The 15,816-nt window shown below is 42.7% G+C and overlaps 1 long non-coding RNA gene across 1 annotated transcript; it reads left to right on the top strand.

Moving 5' to 3' along the window:
- The first annotated feature begins 11,303 nt into the window (after positions 1-11,303).
- LOC135062752 (uncharacterized) lies at positions 11,304-12,897 on the top strand. The gene is made up of 3 exons (XR_010249148.1): positions 11,304-11,425; positions 11,737-11,758; positions 12,769-12,897. It is a non-coding gene; the product is annotated as an uncharacterized LOC135062752 (long non-coding RNA).
- The last annotated feature ends 2,919 nt before the right edge of the window (positions 12,898-15,816 follow it).

The following is a 15,816-nucleotide window of genomic DNA, read 5'->3' as shown; positions in this document are numbered from 1 at the left end:
GGCCGACACAAACACCGGGCCCATCTAGGAGTGGCACTGCAGTGTCACGCAGGATGTCCCTTCCAAAAAACCCTCCCCAAACAGCACATGACGCAAAGAAAAATTAAAGAAAAAAGAGGTGCAAGATGGAATTGTCCTTGGGCCCTCCCACCCACCCTTATGTTGTATAAACAGGACATGCACACTTTAACCAACCCATCATTTCAGTGACAGGGTCTGCCACACGACTGTGACTGAAATGACGGGTTGGTTTGGACCCCCACCAAAAAAGAAGCAATTAATCTCTCCTTGCACAAACTGGCTCTACAGAGGCAAGATGTCCACCTCATCATCATCCTCCGATATATCACCGTGTACATCCCCCTCCTCACAGATTATCAATTCGTCCCCACTGGAATCCACCATCTCAGCTCCCTGTGTACTTTGTGGAGGCAATTGCTGCTGGTCAATGTCTCCATGGAGGAATTGATTATAATTCATTTTAATGAACATCATCTTCTCCACATTTTCTGGAAGTAACCTCGTACGCCGATTGCTGACAAGGTGAGCGGCGGCACTAAACACTCTTTCGGAGTACACACTTGTGGGAGGGCAACTTAGGTAGAATAAAGCCAGTTTGTGCAAGGGCCTCCAAATTGCCTCTTTTTCCTGCCAGTATAAGTACGGACTGTGTGACGTGCCTACTTGGATGCGGTCACTCATATAATCCTCCACCATTCTTTCAATGGGGAGAGAATCATATGCAGTGACAGTAGACGACATGTCCGTAATCGTTGACAGGTCCTTCAGTCCGGACCAGATGTCAGCATCAGCAGTCGCTCCAGACTGCCCTGCATCACCGCCAGCGGGTGGGCTCGGAATTCTGAGCCTTTTCCTCGCACCCCCAGTTGCGGGAGAATGTGAAGGAGGAGATGTTGACATGTCGCGTTCCGCTTGACTTGACAATTTTCTCACCAGCAGGTCTTTGAACCCCAGCAGACTTGTGTCTGCCGGAAAGAGAGATCCAAGGTAGGTTTTAAATCTAGGATCGAGCACGGTGGCCAAAATGTAGTGCTCTGATTTCAACAGATTGACCACCCGTGAATCCTTGTTAAGCGAATTAAGGGCTCCATCCACAAGTCCCACATGCCTAGCGGAATCGCTCCGTGTTAGCTCCTCCTTCAATGTCTCCAGCTTCTTCTGCAAAAGCCTGATGAGGGGAATGACCTGACTCAGGCTGGCAGTGTCTGAACTGACTTCACTTGTGGCAAGTTCAAAGGGCAGCAGAACCTTGCACAACGTTGAAATCATTCTCCACTGCGCTTGAGACAGGTGCATTCCACCTCCTATATCGTGCTGAATTGTATAGGCTTGAATGGCCTTTTGCTGCTCCTCCAACCTCTGAAGCATATATAGGGTTGAATTCCACCTCGTTACCACTTCTTGCTTCAGATGATGGCAGGGCAGGTTCAGGCTTTTTTGGTGTTGCTCCAGTCTTCTGTACGTGGTGCCTGTACGCCGAAAGTGTCCCGCAATTCTTCTGGCCACCGACAGCATCTCTTGCACGCCCCTGTCGTTTTTTTAAAAATTCTGCACCACCAAATTCAAGGTATGTGCAAAACATGGGACGTGCTGGAATTTGCCCAGATTTAATGCACACACAATATTGTTGGCGTTGTCCGATGCCACAAATCCACAGGAGAGTCCAATTGGGGTAAGCCATTCCGCGATGATCTTCCTCAGTTGCCGTAAGAGGTTTTCAGCTGTGTGCGTATTCTGGAAACCGGTGATACAAAGCGTAGCCTGCCTAGGAAAGAGTTGGCGTTTGCGAGATGCTGCTACTGGTGCCGCCGCTGCTGTTCTTTCGGCGGGAGTCCATACATCTACCCAGTGGGCTGTCACAGTCATATAGTCCTGACCCTGCCCTGCTCCACTTGTCCACATGTCCGTGGTTAAGTGGACATTGGGTACAACTGCATTTTTTAGGACACTGGTGAGTCTTTTTCTGAGGTCTGTGTACATTTTCGGTATCGCCTACCTAGAGAAATGGAACCTAGATGGTATTTGGTACCGGGGACACAGTACCTCCAACAAGTCTCTAGTTGGCTCTGCAGTAATGATGGATACCGGAACCACGTTTCTCACCACCCAGGATGCCAAGGCCTCAGTTATCCGCTTTGCAGCAGGATGACTGCTGTGATATTTCATCTTCCTCGCAAAGGACTGTTGGACAGTCAATTGCTTGGTGGAAGTAGTAAAAGTGGTCTTACGATTTCCCCTCTGGGATGACCATCGACTCCCAGCAGCAACAACAGCAGCGCCAGCAGCAGTAGGCATTACACGCAAGGATGCATCGGAGGAATCCCAGGCAGGAGAGGAATCGTCAGAATTGCCAGTGACATGGCCTGCAGGACTATTGGCATTCCTGGGGAAGGAGGAAATTGACACTGAGGGAGTTGGTGGGGTGGTTTGCGTGAGCTTGGTTACAAGAGGAAGGGATTTACTGGTCAGTGGACTGCTTCCGCTGTCGCCCAAAGTTTTTGAACTTGTCACTGACTTATTATGAATGCGCTGCAGGTGACGTATAAGGGAGGATGTTCCGAGGTGGTTAACGTCCTTACCCCTACTTATTGCAGCTTGACAAAGGCAACACACGGCTTGACAAATGTTGTCCGCATTTCTGTTGAAATACTTCCACACCGAAGAGCTGATTTTTTTGGTATTTTCACCAGGCATGTCAACAGCCCTATTCCTCCCACGGACAACAGGTGTCTCCCCGGGTGCCTGACTTAAACAAACCACCTCACCATCAGAATCCTCCTTGTCAATTTCCTCCCCAGCGCCAGCAACACCCATATCCTCCTCATCCTGGTGTACTTCAACACTGACATCTTCAATCTGACTATCAGGAACTGGACTGCGGGTGCTCCTTCCAGCACTTGCAGGGGGCGTGCAAATGGTGGAAGGCGCATGCTCTTCACGTCCAGTGTTGGGAAGGTCAGGCATCGCAACCGACACAATTGGACTCTCCTTGTGGATTTGGGATTTCGAAGAACGCACAGTTCTTTGCGGTGCTTTTGCCAGCTTGAGTCTTTTCATTTTTCTAGCGAGATGCTGAGTGCTTCCATCCTCATGTGAAGCTGAACCACTAGCCATGAACATAGGCCAGGGCCTCAGCCGTTCCTTGCCACTCCGTGTGGTAAATGGCATATTGGCAAGTTTACGCTTCTCCTCCGACAATTTTATTTTAGATTTTGGAGTCCTTTTTTTACTGATATTTGGTGTTTTACATGCTCTGTACTATGACATTGGGCATCGGCCTTGGCAGACGACGTTGCTGGCATTTCATCGTCTCGGCCATGACTAGTGGCAGCAGCTTCAGCACGAGGTGGAAGTGGATCTTGATCTTTCCCTAATTTTGGAACCTCAACATTTTTGTTCTCCATATTTTAATAGGCACAACTAAAAGGCACCTCAGGTAAACAATGGAGATGGATGGATACTAGTATACTTATGGATGGACTGCCGAGTGCCGACACAGAGGTAGCTACAGCCGTGGACTAACGTACTGTGTCTGCTGATAATATAGACTGGATGATAATGAGATGAAATCAATATATATGAATCAATATATATGTATATATAATATCACTAGTACTGCAGCCGGACAGGTATATATTATATATTTATTATGTAATGACTGATGACGGACCTGCTGGACACTGTCAGCTCAGCAGCACCGCAGACTGCTACAGTAAGCTACTATAGTAGTATGTATAAAGAAGAAAGGAAAAAAAAACAACCACGGGTAGGTGGTATACAATTATGGATGGACTGCCGAGTGCCGACACAGAGGTAGCTACAGCCGTGGACTAACGTACTGTGTCTGCTGATAATATAGACTGGATGATAATGAGATGAAATCAATATATATGTATATATAATATCACTAGTACTGCAGCCGGACAGGTATATATTATATATTTATTATGTAATGACTGATGACGGACCTGCTGGACACTGTCAGCTCAGCAGCACCGCAGACTGCTACAGTAAGCTACTATAGTAGTATGTATAAAGAAGAAAGAAAAAAAAAACAACCACGGGTAGGTGGTATACAATTATGGATGGACTGCCGAGTGCCGACACAGAGGTAGCTACAGCCGTGGACTAACGTACTGTGTCTGCTGATAATATAGACTGGATGATAATGAGATGAAATCAATATATATGTATATATAATATCACTAGTACTGCAGCCGGACAGGTATATATTATATATTTATTATGTAATGACTGATGACGGACCTGCTGGACACTGTCAGCTCAGCAGCACCGCAGACTGCTACAGTAAGCTACTATAGTAGTATGTATAAAGAAGAAAGAAAAAAAAAACAACCACGGGTAGGTGGTATACAATTATGGATGGACTGCCGAGTGCCGACACAGAGGTAGCTACAGCCGTGGACTAACGTACTGTGTCTGCTGATAATATAGACTGGATGATAATGAGATGAAATCAATATATATGTATATATAATATCACTAGTACTGCAGCCGGACAGGTATATATTATATATTTATTATGTAATGACTGATGACGGACCTGCTGGACACTGTCAGCTCAGCAGCACCGCAGACTGCTACAGTAAGCTACTATAGTAGTATGTATAAAGAAGAAAGAAAAAAAAAACAACCACGGGTAGGTGGTATACAATTATGGATGGACTGCCGAGTGCCGACACAGAGGTAGCTACAGCCGTGGACTAACGTACTGTGTCTGCTGATAATATAGACTGGATGATAATGAGATGAAATCAATATATATGTATATATAATATCACTAGTACTGCAGCCGGACAGGTATATATTATATATTTATTATGTAATGACTGATGACGGACCTGCTGGACACTGTCAGCTCAGCAGCACCGCAGACTGCTACAGTAAGCTACTATAGTAGTATGTATAAAGAAGAAAAAAAAAAAAAAAAACACGGGTAGGTGCTAGGTGGTATACAATATTATATATATATTATATACAATTATATATATATATAATATATATTAAACTCATAAACTGGTGGTGATTATTAAACTGGTGGTCAGGTCACTGGTCACACTATCAGCAACTTGCAAGTAGTACTCCTGAGTCCTAAGCAGACAATCACAATATATATTATACTGGTGGTCACAGTGTGGTCACAAACAATGGCAGTGTGGCTGGCACTCTGGCAGCAAAAGTGTGCACTGTACGTTATATGTACTCCTGAGTCCTGCTCTCAGACTCTAACTGCTCCCCACTGTCAGTGTCTCCCCCACAAGTCAGATAATACAGTCACACTATCTCTCTCTATCACTTCAGCAAGTACTAGTAGTAGTAGTACTCCTCCTAATGCTCCCCAAATTACTACTGTGTCTCTCTCTGTCTCACTCTCTTCTCGAATCTCTATAAACGGAGAGGACGCCAGCCACGTCCTCTCCCTATCAATCTCAATGCATGTGTGAAAATGGCGGCGACGCGCGGCTCCTTATATAGAATCCGAGTCTCGCGATAGAATCCGAGCCTCGCGAGAATCCGACAGCGGGATGATGACGTTCGGGCGCGCTCGGGTTAACCGAGCAAGGCGGGAAGATCCGAGTCGCTCGGCCCCGTGTAAAAAAAACTGAAGTTCGGGCGGGTTCGGATTCCGAGGAACCGAACCCGCTCATCTCTAGTTAGTGTTATGGCTAGTGTTAGTGTTATGGCTAGTGTTAGTGTTATGACTAGTGTTAGTGTTATGGCTAGTGTTAGTGTTATGACTAATGGCCCTCATTCCGAGTTGATCGCTAAGAGTCATCGCATCGCAAATGTACGAAATTTAAGTATCTGCGCATGCGCAAATGCGTGATTACGCATGCGCGAGTACATACGTACGACAACTGTGCAAAATTACTCAGAAAAAATAAAGCCGTAACTGCCAAACGAAAACGAGGAGTGGCGTGGGCGTGGCGGAGGCGAGACTTCGCAATGCTCCGACAAGGGCGTGAAAGTGGGCGTACAGTGTGGGAGTATTCAACTTGCAATGGGCGTGTTTTTCGCAAATAAACATTGTCGCTGTTAAAACTAACATAGGAAACCGTAGCAACATTCACGCAGCAGCAGAGTAGGTCTGCAGTTACTCTACATTTGCGAAGTACTGGTACAAGTGTGTATGCAGTAATTAGCAGTTAATTGGATATCACATTCATCTGATGTCCAATTACTTGTTAATTAATGAGCAGATGAAAGTTACCAACCAGCAATTGTCTGAACACACATTACATGTTTAGTCTACTCACATAGAAATCTCACACACTGCCAAATAAGGGTGTTTTTTTTTTTTGAATTTGTTGTGTAAGCCTTTTTAAAACTTGTTTTAATGTGTGTAAGACTCCCAAATACAAGCAAATGAAAATATTTGTGAAAGTGTTTGAAATCTGCAAAATTGTTTAAAAATAAACCAACACCAACATAATGCAGCATACACTTTAATTTAGGCTTAAAAGTCACAATAATATTTGATTATAATATCTGACAATGTTTGAAATGATGTCCTGTTGACCCTAGATATTTATAAAAAGCGTCGTGTCTGTTTACTTAATATGGACATTAAAGTGTGGTGCAAAGCATACCTTTTTTTTTTTTTTTTTTTTCAATTTTTAAGGAGAATTAGCAGATTGGTCTACAAGTGTCTATATGCTGACCTAATCTTTCTGGAACTGCATTACCTGGAAGAAACTGCTCAAATTTTTGAAATATATTTTTTATTACTATATAATTTTTTGACAACATTTAAACATGGCTCCACGTGAGTCGCACAGGCAGAGATGGACCAAGCAGCAAGCAGATGGCACTGACAATCATTAGATAGCAGAACTCAGTACTCTGCAAAAGTCTGCTTCTGACAAAAGTATATTTTTAAAGCATAAATAAAACATGACACACCCTGCCACACACACATTTTAAACCAAATGAGAAAGAATTAGGATCCACCACACAAACACAACAATACATAGCACACTAGTAAGAGGAAGATGGCTCTGGTGTTTATACACATAAACTCACAGGCTACAATACATCCAAACAGAAAGAATACATTTCACTAAGAGGGAGTTATCCATTCTGGTCACACAAGCCAACTCCAAAAATACATAGAGGCAACATCAAAAACATGGGTGCTGCCCATCTGGAGAGACATCATTTTCTTCTTTTTCTCCCCGCCTGAGGCTGTTCTTCTTTGGAAGGTCTGCGGAGCGACCTTCGTTGGGCCTGCCCAGTGGGCTGTTCTTCCTGGGCAGGGGCAGGGGAGGGAGCCGATGTGGGTGGCTCTCTGCCACTGTGGGCAAGGGAGACAGCGATGGCCTGGAGCCCTTGCAAGATGTTATTTGCAAGGGTTTGGAATGAGGAGGCAAGTTGTTCTTGGCCCTGCCTGATCTCTGCCAGACCTTGGCAGAGTTGAGCAACACCTTGCTCAACACAGGTTCGGTGCTCAGTGAGCCGGACAGCTATCTGGCTTACCTCCCGGATGACCCCGTCTTGAAACCGATTTAGGCTCTCACCATACCTAGCGATTTCAAGCAGGATCTCCGGGATAGCAGAGGGTTGGGTGGGGGGGCCAGTAGGAACCTGCAGAGGTGGGATTTGTTGGCCCACACTGCCAGACTCACTAGGTCCCTCCACCTCAGCCTCAACCACATAACCGTCCTGTGACTCAAACGGATCACCCCCCTGTGCTGTGTTTTGTGGCAAGCAAATAGAAGAATGTGTGGGAAAAAAGTAGGATACAAAATTAGTTTATTATTATAAATACTGTCAAAATTACAGACAACTAAATGTGTAAACTTACCTTCCAAGTCATGTCCCGTCAGGATCTCAGGCAGGTCCGTGTCCATATGAGACACCCCTTGGCCCTCCTCATAACTGACACAGGGCATCGCCATCTCCTCCAAGTCAGTATACTCCACAGCGACAGGTGCTCCTCCACCTGTAGCCCTTGAGGCATTCCACTCCGCAGCCCTCTTTGCCTTCAGGCGGGATTTGAAGTCGGCCCACCTACATATGTATTGTGAAAGAGGGACAAAGTAGAGTCTTATTATTTGTCTAAGCTAATATATAGGACACGTGTTCTGCTTGTGTTTGCTAGACATAACATCACATGTAACTACATTTTTTAGTCAACTTAGCACAGAAAAAGGACTGTCAATATGCACTTACCGTCGTCTCACTTCCTGTGATGTTCTGACGACAGAGCCAACTTCATTCACAGATTTTGTGATGTCTCTCCAGATTCGTTCTTTTGAAGCAGCCCCCATGTTTTTTGGCCCTCTATGGATTTTGGACATGGCCTGCGTGACCAAGACACGCAACTCCCTCTTAGTGAATGCAGGCTGTCTTTTCTTCCGTCTGGAGGTAGCCTGTGAGGTTTCTTGTTGTTCATCACCATCTTCCTCCTCACTAGCAGCTTCTGTCTGTTGTGTTTGTGTGGCTAAAGCCAATTCTCCCTCAGTTTGGTCACTTTGTGTGTGTGGCAGAGTATCCCCAGTCAATTGTTGTGGTTCAGAAGCAGACATTTGCAGAGTACTAGGTCCTGCCTCTTCAACATCCGCAGAGGCGTATTCCAGCATGCGTCGTTGGCAATCTATGCGTCTTTTCCGCAATGCCATCTCCTGCTCTGCAATGCGGTCCATCTCTGCTGCGATTTGCTCACGAGAAGCCATGTTTGTGATGACGTGTGTACGCCGAGGTGTGTGCTTATATACCTACGTGCGTATCGTTAATTCACACAGGTGTACACTGTTAATCTGATTAATGATTGCACTGCTTATTTAAGGGCCTACTTTGCACGCTGTGAGTGTAGGTAGTTTGGAGTTTCACTTGAGTTTGTTGGCTTGTGCGTGAAGGTGCTATAGGAATTTGCAGAGTGAGTAATTGTCAAGCATACATTTGTCCTTTCGTTTGCGTTTTGAGTATAGACATTTTTTTGTTGCGTTTTTTCGTTTGTGAGTATTCTGGAAATCTTCTTGGTAATTTTTTGAATTCAAAGTTTTTTTTTTTTGGTTTTTTTTTAATTTTTATTAAAAAACACAGATATATTTAGCAAGTCCATTTTTGTAAATAAACCTGTGCTTCTTTGATTTGACTGTCATTTTTGTTCTCTTGTAGGAGTTGTTTTTTGGGTGAGGAAACCCTTGTATATTTTGAGTTTTTGGTGTGCAAGAAAACACAAAAACTTTATTGATTTTGGATCAGGTAAGTGCCCTTTGCCTGTGTTGTTGTTTGTTTGTTTGAATGGTCTGTATGTTGTTTTTGACTGTCATTTTTGTTCTCTTGTAGGAGTTGTTTTTTGGGTGAGGAAACCCTTGTATATTTTGAGTTTTTGGTGTGCAAGAAAACACAAAAACTTTATTGATTTTGGATCAGGTAAGTGCCCTTTGCCTGTGTTGTTGTTTGTTTGTTTGTTTGTTTGAATGGTCTGTATGTTGTTTTTGACTGTCATTTTTGTTCTCTTGTAGGAGTTGTTTTTTGGGTGAGGAAACCCTTGTATATTTTGAGTTTTTGGTGTGCAAGAAAACACAAAAACTTTATTGATTTTGGATCAGGTAAGTGCCCTTTGCCTGTGTTGTTGTTTGTTTGTTTGAATGGTCTGTATGTTGTTTTTGACTGTCATTTTTGTTCTCTTGTAGGAGTTGTTTATGGGGGAGGAAACCCTTGTATATTTTGAGTTTTTGGTGTGCAAGAAAACACAAAAACTTTATTGATTTTGGATCAGGTAAGTGCCCTTTGCCCGTGTTGGTGCCTGTTTGTGTTTGTTCAAAGTGTTGTTATTATGTTTCTTTGCCATTTTGTAAAGACAAGTATTTTTTCTTACCTGGATTGATCTGCAAAGTAGCTTGTTTCTTGCCTGGCCTAGCTACTAAATGGTTTTTTTTGTTACTTGATTGAATTTTTTCCTTTATTTTATTTTTATTTATATTTGTTTTATGGTGTTTGTGATGTGTTTGATGCTCAGAAATCTAGAAACTAACATTTTTGGTTTTTCTCAAATTAACATATGTATTTTTTTTTTTAATATTTTGTTCCTGAATTGAACCCAGAAATAATGTCGTACGCTCCTGCAGTAAGTTGACTCCACCTTTTTTTAGACATTTATTGTTTGTATATTTTTTAATAAATAATTTTGGAGTATTAAACATTTTTTTGTTTTTATCTCAAAAAAGTTTGTTATGTCGATATTTATCGCAGCAGAAGCCCTACCTCCCCAACCCACGCCAGCACTCCCACCCCAACCGCCAGCCCCACAACCACAACCGGCTCCTCATCAACCAAGGCAACGGAGGCGTGCTAGGCCACCAATTTTCAGAACCCGTGTCCTACTTTTTGGGATGCCAGATGATGTGGTGGTGCGTAGATACAGGCTGCCACCACATCTAATCCTAGACACTCTCTCCATAATAGAGAGTGATCTGGAGTCTGAAATTCGGTATCCTACAGCAATACCACCATTGACACAATTCCTTGCTGTGTTACATTTTTTGGCTACAGCCTCATATCAACATGTTGTGGGAGACCTGGTTGGCATGTCGCAGGGCCAGTTCAGTAAGGTCCTGCGGCGTGTCTGCCAGGCTTTCCTAAAGCGGGTGAAGCAATTCATTGATATGCCTTTGGATGTTGGTGCCCTAGATGTGGTGAAGCGGCAATTTGAGGAAGGTGGTAGTCGCTTCCCACATGTTATTGGGGTTGTGGATGGCACACATGTTGCTATTCAGCCACCAAGACATAATGAAGAAATTTATAGAAACAGGAAACTGTTTCATTCTCTGAATGTAATGGTTGTTTGTGGACCATCCCTCCAGATCCTTTCCCTGAATGCCAAGTTTACTGGAAGTTCACATGATGCATATGTCATTAGACAATCAGGGATATGGCAGAGATTAAGAGCAAGTCAACGAGCAGACATGTGGTTATTGGGTGAGTTTGAAGATATTTTTTATCTTAAAAATAAATGAAATTTTTGAATATACTCTTTTTAATTTAAGGTTTTTCCTCAAACAGGAGACCGTGGATATCCTTGCACCCCCTGGCTCATGACTCCTTACCGTAATCCCAGGCCAGGACCACAGATGGCATTTAACTCCGCGCTTACTGCCACTAGGCAGCTGGTGGAGCGCACAATTGGTGTCCTTAAAGGGCGGTTTCGTGTGCTCCACCGCACTGGTGGCGACATCATGTATTCGCCGGCGATGGCAAGTAAAATAGTGGTCCTGTGCGCAATACTACATAATATCGCGGTAACGAGTAGTGTAGAGCTTCCTCAGGCAGAGGAATTGCCTGATGAGGAGCCAGGGGTTGTTCGACACTTCGGTGGTGGGAGTGTTACACGGAGGGGGAGCCAAGTGAGGGCAAGGATTGTTGCCGAATATTTCAGGTATAGTGTTTTTATATTATTTTTATGTTAAAAAAACAAAGCACAGTATGCTTATGTTTTGTTTGTAATGTTGCCATTTTGTTTGAGATTGTAAGGTCATTGTGTAATGGTTTTGGATTTTTTGTTTATTTGTCATTTTTAAAAAAGTAAAAATCCGTTAACACGTTAAGCTTACAATTTGAGATTAGTACAAAATATAATGTGATGTGGCTAAATAGTGTCCTTATTTGTTTTATATCCTAAAATCTTGATTATTTAAACAAACACAAAAACAAATGAAATTGAATCTTGCCCACTTTGTGACTGTCCAGCTGAATGATCACACAAACTGTGGTGAGTACACAGATATGTTTACAATTTTATTCAAAACTGTGTGTCTCTGTGTCTGTTTGTGTTATGGTTTTTTTTTTTTTTTGTTTTTTTTTTATGCAAAAATTTACATCTGCGGATGCGTTTTTCCGCTCGTGCGAAATAACACTGCTCTTCACAGCATTGCAAAGATCAATAAAGTTATTAGAAATGACAACAGATTTATGACCAATCACATGCTAACAGACGCTATAAATATATGCCCAAATAAGGAAAACGCCATTGCCAAGATGCGTGCTGCACCGTTCACCAGGCGTGAGCTCCGCGTCCTGGTTGCGGTGATGGACCGCCGCGTAGGCCGCGTTGGGCGCTTCATCCCAAATCGGGTGAAGCGCGAGGCCTACGCGGAGGTCCGCCGCCTGCTGCGGACTCGCGTCCGCAGCAGGCGGTCAATCATTCAACTTGAGAGGAGATGGAGTGATCTCCGCAGGAGGACTCCCGAGCTGTTGGCGGAGATCCGCCAGCAAATACGTTCTATGCATACACGACGTAAGTTACATTACATAAGAATATTAGCAAACATTGTGCAAATTTACACTAAGTGGTAGGCTAATTGCAACGCTGAGTGTGTTTTTTTACAAAATAGGACAGTGTGTGTGGTTAGGCCAAACAGTACTGACTGTAGCAAACTGACACCAAACAAGTGCATGTTTTCAAGAATTAATAACCAGCCAGGAAACTGTTCCCAAATACTTGATCATTGCTGCCTATATAATAAGGTGCCTTGAATAGTGATCTGGTGATGTTGCCTAGACCAATCAATATGACTCAATGGACTAGATTACGGAATGAGCTTCAAAGTAAAAGTTATGACTCATTTTGTTTGCTGTGGCCAACATGAATAGGATTTATACATGTTTGATTTTCATTTCTAAAAAACACTGTATTTTACATGGAACAGAACATTGAAAATTGAAATTGTTTACTATGTAATTTCACATGTAAACTAAATGTTGTCAAAAATATCATTATAGGACAACAACAACGGCAGACCTCTCCGCCCCCTTCCCCTTCCCAGTCCCCCTCCCCTTCTCACTCCCCCTCCCCTTCTCACTCCCCCTCCCCTTCCCAGTCCCCCTCATCTTCCCAGTCCCCCTCATCTTCCCAGTCCCCCTCAGCTTCCCAGTCCCCCTCAGCTTCCCTGGCCCACACCACTTTACACTCCCCTTCTCACCACACCTCTCCATCTCTTTCTGGGACCCCTTCTCCTCCTTCCCATACCCCTTCTCCTTCAACTTCTAAATCACCATCTCTGCCCCCCTCACCCTCTATTGGCTTAACTTTCTCTCCGCCCCCCTCGCCCTCTCAATCAGACCCCCCCTCTGAAATTCCAGCACCAATCCAGCCTCCTTCCCCCATCCAGCCTCCTTCCCCAATCCCTCCTCCTTCCCCAATCCCTCCTCCTTCCCCAATCCCTCCTCCTTCCCCCATCCAGCCGCCTTCACCCATCCAGCCAACATCCCCACCCAGTGAATGGGCAGAGGAAGCCCCTGAAGCCAGTTCAGGGAGTGTTCATGTTGCCGTGGAAAGTAAGTTTTTTTTTTTTTTTTTTTTTAAATGATTACCTACTTACACTTACAATGACAAAACATGCAGTGTTGTACTGTTTGAAATCTTGTACCAAGGACACAAATTTGTGTTTTTCTTCATGGTGTACATGTTGCATTTACATATTTGTGAGTGTCATTATATGTACAGTGTTTATGTGTGCAATGTTTTGTGTGTCCACTCTAGGTTGACACTCATTAGGTAGCCAGGGTTGCCAGGACAACAGGGTTTATATGTGGGTTTTTTTCTGGGAAACAGTTAGACCTGAGTGGAGTTTAGTATGTTGTTGGTCTTTTACACTTGTGCCTGTGTAGTCTTAATATTTGCACTTACAAAACACATGCTTCACTTTGTTATGCAGCCTAATGACACAGTGATTTGTGTTGTGAAAGTTACACTCACAAAATGACTATTTGTTAAAGTCAAACCTGTTTGCAATTATTTAGTAAGGGCAGCTTTCAGGGAGTGTGGGAATGCTAGGATATGTTGGCCTTCTGAAGATGTTGATATGCAGTGTGATGATGCAGCACCAAACCCCTTAAAAATATTAAAAAAACACTCCAGATGTGAATGAATGCCAACATGGTGTAACAGTGACGAAGATGGTAGTTATCTTTAACATGGGATGTCGCCCATAGCAACCAATACAAATAAACTTTACAATTGGGGAACCACTTCTACAAGATAATCATCTTATTTTGGCTTGTTTGCTATGGGCAACGCTCCATCTTAAAATGAACTCACATAGTAGTAAATGTAGCCCATGGTCTAGAATACTGTAAAAATTATCCAAAAAAGCCTGAGCAGGCTTGTGTGTTTTTCTGCTAATGATTGTACCATAAAACAGGCATGATGTATAAACTTTGCCATTAAGCATGCCTGTCCAAACTGCGCAACTGCAACTGTAGAGAAACTACACATCCCAGCATGCCCTGACACAGGTTTGGCATTCCCTGGCCCCAAAACTGAGTTAACGCATGCTGGTATATGTAGTTTCACACCAGCTTGAGGGATGCAGTTTGGACATGCCTGCATTAAAGTGTGCTTTGTGCCTTGCTTGTATAATAAGCAATGTGAGTAAGTTAGTAATGTTTATGTTATCTTTTAATTTCAGATGTTGCCGTTGGAGATCCCACATCGTTGCGGGAGATTGTGGGAAACATGAGGCGACATCTCCAGGCCTTGCTGGGTCTGCTAGATGAGATGGAAAATTTTTGCAAATTTTTTTATGTTTTTTAAAACCAAAAATTATCTTAACATTTCTAAAAATCTTTAAAAAAAAATAAAAGAAAATTATTATACTTAAGCGGGTGTTTATTATTTAATAATGCAATAAAGGAACAGCAGATTGCAGAACAAACATTTCTTACATTAAACATTTCATACAGCTAACGTAAGTTATTTTAAAAATCTAAAACAAACATGTTATTGGCTAAATAAACATGCAAAAACCTTCATTCACATACAAAAACTCTACTTTAATAAATACACAAAACACATTAGACCAAGCACATTGCAAACATCTATATTTATATTAAACATGTAAATAGAAATAGGTTCTTTTATGGCTACAAAGTGTTCTTCAGGTATTTATAAAATACTTAATTGATCATGAACATTACAATTCAGTCACTAATTGGATTTGTAATTGAGGAGGGCTTGTGGACTTTTAATTGGAAGGTGTTATTCCACTTAATAGTAAAAAAAAACAATGTGGTGCGTTTCTCCGCAAAAGTGAGCACTTTAACTGATAAATGTGTAAATCTACGACTACCTAGTATTTTTACGAATAAGTATGTGTTAATGCGATGGGTTCGCATTGCTGCGATGTTTTTGCATTGCTGCGATGTCATTTGGCGTACGCCCACTTTGTGTAATAATGCGTGCGAATGAGCAAAAATACGTTGGGGGCGGATGTTCGCAAAATTACTACATTAACGCAACTTTACTAATAGGTTGTGCGAACGAAAAACTTAGCGATCAACTCGGAATGAGGGCCAATGTTAGGGTTATGGCTAGTGTTAGTGTTATGACTAGTGTTAGGGTTATGGCTAGTGTTAGGGTTAGGCTGACATTCTAAATGATGCCTTGTGAGTACTCTGTGTTCACACTTACTACAGTATGTGCAAGGTATTATTAATGCATAATAAACACAAATAAAACCATATAAACTGCTCTGACTTTACGCATGTCTCTCTGTGGAAATGCATTCAAACATACACCTGTGAGAGAACAGAATGCTATATTTTTCTGGCCAAAAACATGTGTAAGTAATGTAATCTGTCAACTGCTAACACGCCTCGGAACACGGAAACAGAATAAGGAGGAGAAAATGTAATAGGTTTTGACAAAATATGGTGTTTTGTTTTGTTTTTTAATTTTGATAAGACATTTTTTAAAAGACAAAAAAAACACACCTTGGTTTTGCCTTTAAAAAAATCCCGACTTTACAGTCATTCACTTGAACTTGGATA

The sequence above is a fragment of the Pseudophryne corroboree genome, chromosome 1 (genome assembly GCF_028390025.1).
Source record: "Pseudophryne corroboree isolate aPseCor3 chromosome 1, aPseCor3.hap2, whole genome shotgun sequence".
Classification (NCBI taxonomy): domain Eukaryota; kingdom Metazoa; phylum Chordata; class Amphibia; order Anura; family Myobatrachidae; genus Pseudophryne; species Pseudophryne corroboree.
Note: the sequence above shows the minus strand (reverse complement) of the source record. Positions and strands in the feature narration are given on the sequence as shown.